Genomic DNA, 4,501 nt, shown 5'->3' with positions numbered 1-4,501 from the left:
CCTCATTTTCGACCCTTTTGGTCATTTGATGACAAAGGGGGAGAAATTTGAGTTAGTCTTCAAGCGGGTCTATTATATGGGCGTTTTTTTTTCTAAGTTGCAACTCTCGTTCTTTTGAAGACTTTGCTGGATCGAGTTGTAAACTTAAACTCTATGGTGACCTGATACTTTTGCTGTTTCTTCTGCATGCTTATTCCTCGTTAATGTTATTGCACGCATACTGAATTACATCAGTCACCATATTTCATCATGCATTTCAAATTCTTCATATATTATGTCAAATGCGTGTATGAATTACAAGATATAGGGGGAGATCTCCATGATTCAACTCTTCAAGTGTGCATTGCTTCAAAAGCAAATTCCTCACTATGCACATCTTCAGGGGGAGTTCTTCTATATCTTGCGATCAAATTCCTCAATATCAGTATTTACACTTCATATGTTTATCCCCGTTGAAAACTTAACCTATATTGTCATCAATCACCAAAAAGGGGGAGATTGTAAGTGCATCTAGTGCCCCTTAGTGATTTTGGTGTATTGAAGACTTATAGGTTAAGGGACTAATGCGTTTGTGAGTGTACACAGATCTATAAGTCTATGAGGAGTTTGATAATTACAGAGAAAGTCGGCCCCTAAAAATGAAGTTCTTCGACTGAAGACTTTGGATTTCTGAAGACTTTCTGAAGACTTTGAAAGTGAAGAAATTGGTGTGACCTTGAAGACTAGGTATTCATTTGAGGAATATGAAGCGTGAAGACTTTTGTTTTCGTAGTTTCATTTTCTCTTTCTTGAGTCATAGGAAACACCGTACTGTTAAAGGGGGTCGAGGAAATACTAAGGAAAAATTTCCATGTGATGCTCAACTCAAAATCCTACACCTACCAATCCCTTCAAGTGAAGCCATTGGAAATCTCATACAGTTCAGTCATATTCTTCAGTGACAGAGACGAAGTTCTCATCTCTGAGGAATTTTTTCTGACTGAGGAGTTAGGAATTCGCCAGTGCGGATTGCCTACACAGTGAGGAACATGATAGCCCTGAGGAATTTGATACTCAAATTTCCGACTGTTGCTGTGCTATGCGCCAGCTGTCCCAAAATATCTACCCACCTAACGGTCATATCATTGAAGGGCATTTATGTCTTATCATGCGGGCTGCTCCCTAGGCTATAAATAGCCGCCCCCCTGCAACCACTAGCTGGTGGGCTGCTCCAAGGGAAACTGACACTTGTCATTTGAGAGCATCCCATCCTCCGAGGACTTTGAGCAAAAATCATCAAGAGGAAAAACCCCAAACCCAAACAGCTACAAACCCAAAGTGATTGAGCATCACTGAAGAGATTGATCCTGCGTGGATCCGACGCTTGTTACCTTTGAAGACTGTGCTTCTTCCAGACGGTTAGGTGTCATGGTCTAGAGCATCCAAGAGGAAATTGTGGATCGCCGAGTGACCGAGTTTGTGAAGGTTTGGAAGTCACCTGAAGACTTACCACGAGTGATTGGACGAGGTCTGTGTGACCTTAGTTCAAGGAGAATACAGTGAGGACTGTGTGTCCGGGACTGGGTGTCCTCAGGTTTAAATACCTAGCCGCTCGAACCAGATGTACAACTGAGATAGCAGTTGGAACTGGTCTACCAAATCATTGTCTTCACCAAGCCAACTGGTTCTATTTCCTCAAATCTTTCATTTCCTCATTCCTGTGTTGTGCAATTGTTCATATCTGTGTTTGAAGACTTTGACTGAAGACTTTCTCAATTTCCTCAGTTCAATTTCTTCAGTCTTTTTGTCTTCATCCTGTGTTATACTGTGTTTACGCTTTCTGTACTCTGTGCTTGTTTTCATTTCATCATGATGACTATGCTTGTGTTCTGCTATGCATACTTTTGAGTACTTATTCCGCTGCAAGTAGTTCTTCGCTAAGGAATTTCGTCACCCACAAATTGCTCAGTGAAGAATTTATAAAAATCGCCTATTCACCCCCCTCTAGTCGATATAACGCACTTTCACTACGCACGTGTTGTCTTGCAAATCATCTTGGGGGTTGGAGGAGTAGAATCTATAGAGGCCCTCCATTCGCATGGAGCACCTTTATCCGCTGCCTTGCTAACTTCCTTCCACTTTATTGATTTTGAATTGTCAAGTAAAACCGACAAGAAAAAGCAATAAAATTCACTCTTCAGAACTCATTCGTGCATGATACTGACAATCACTAATTTGATGTAAGGCAAACATATGATAGCAGGATGGAATATGTACGAAAAACAGGATGGCATGGCATATTCACAACTGTTTGTGTAAACTAAGTAGAAGCCATTTCAACAAATAAGAAGCAAGGCAAGCTAGACACCACATGAAAGATGCAACCAATATGACTCTGCCAAGTTAAAAGCGTCCCATCATAAATGACATTTCAACAAATTAGAAGCAGCGCATGCTATAAATCATATGAAAGGTGCAACTAATATCACACTTCATATACTAAAGGTGTCTCGTTATATTGATTGATGCGGGATACAAAAAAAACAATAGTTTTATGTAAGGACATGCTTAATAGATAGATGTACTATGTACTAAAAACAGGAAGGCATGTCACATTAACAGGTATAATGTATAAACTAAGCAGTATAGCACATGCAGTTTAACCAGATTGGAAGAATTACAATCTAGACACCATATGCAACATGCAACCACATATCACGCTGCCAAGTTAGAGCAAGCACCTGCGATGCTCGTGTAGGGGAAATGCGGTAATCAACTACAGAGCTACATTCACTATCTTCATCTAGCCTTGCTGTTTCTTGAGAATCATGTTGGGAGGCTGACTTTGCATTCTTTAAATGAGGATCTTTACTCACAGTAGTCCACTGGCCTGACTGCCTCATCATAAGTGATTGATGAGGGATACAGAAGAACATTAGTTTGATGTAAGAACATGGTTAATAGACAGATGTACTAGTATGTACCAAAAATAGGAAGGCATGTCATATTCAAAGGTATAATGTGTAAGCTAAGCAGATGTAATTTAACCAAATTGGAAGCAATACAAGCTAGACATCCGGCTGGAGTGGTGAGCATGATCATCTAGGACCTGAGAGCCTAGTGGGAGGCGGGCTGCTTCGGCACCATCATGGCTTTTTAGTTGGCTTCTAGGTGATGCATGTTTGTGCTGGACTTGTCACTGGCTCGGCCAATGCCCTGATTAGCTATTTGTCGTCTAGTGCTCCCGGGATGGTGGTTCATGTAAAAAATATCTTTCCTTATCTTAATAAAGACCAACTTCGGCCTTTCGAATACAAGCTAGACACCATATGCAACATGCAACCACATATGACACCGCGAAGTTGAAGCATGCACCTGGGATGGTGGTTCATTGCGAGCGAGATCATCAACTCCAGAGCTACGTTTACCATCTCCATCTGCTGACACTACACCCTTTAAAGTGCTGAAATGTGTCCGGCCTAGCCGCGTACGAAGCTGGAGCGACTTCTCTCTTTTCTTTTCTGTTTCTGTCAAGGAGTCTGAAATACCCTTGCATAAAAACACAATAGTGAGAGTATGGGTGAAGTGTGTGCAGAATTAGTGCACTGTAAAAGTAGCAGATAGCAGGTGGCTGAAAAATAAATGACAGGAGACATATGATATCTCTACAACATTGCATGACAAACAAAATTAGCTTCTACTCCGTATGATTTTGTAATATATGAGCACAGGGATGGCTGGAAAATGCAGGTACTCCTCCAGCACACCACCACATGTGGTCCTATCAAAATAACAGTCGACTGAAAATAAATAGGTCAGTCAATTTTTTATGAACCGTCCGATCTATAAGGAACTGGCAGATGGCCTTCGTTTACCTCCCGCCAGTCACTATTAACGATCTTTCTCAAACCGCCAGCGACCACTGGCCCAGACCCCTGCCTCTGCTGCCCCGCCCTCCCCTCGACCTCACACCACTGCCATGCTTGGAATCGCCCCTCGGCCACCCCTTTAATCCCGGCCGAACTCCAGATTGGGCGCTAGCAGCTCTAGGCCCCACACACCCCTAAGATAAACACCGAGGCGCTGCTTCCCTGGCGTAATAGGCGGACTAGCGCCTGTTACGCTGGGGAATGCTTCCTTTAATTGGGAATCAACTGACTAGGAATTGAAATCCAGGGGGGCGACGGACCTCTAGCTAAGGTGAAATAGTATGTGAGTAGAAACCTTGTGCATCGCGAGTTACTAGGAACATCTAGTATCAAGAAGAAGCGGTCAACTAGTGTCTTCTATGGGATGAATACCGTGCAAGCAGACACGTAAGATTTGCACGAATAAGGGAAGAGGACTACCATTTCCGGTTGGCAGTGTTGTGTCCTCCATATGTCGCGGCGATTTTCTTCTTTTTGCCGGGGGAACCGATGTTTTGTAGGAGGGTGCAGCCTTGGACGAACCCATGGCCAAATTGTTGACTGTGTTGCCGTGGCTGTATGTCGGCGGAGGGGAAGCAGATCCGAGGCGGCGA

This window comes from Aegilops tauschii, chromosome 7 (genome assembly GCF_002575655.3).
Source record: "Aegilops tauschii subsp. strangulata cultivar AL8/78 chromosome 7, Aet v6.0, whole genome shotgun sequence".
Taxonomy (NCBI): Eukaryota; Viridiplantae; Streptophyta; class Magnoliopsida; order Poales; family Poaceae; genus Aegilops; species Aegilops tauschii.
Note: the sequence above shows the minus strand (reverse complement) of the source record.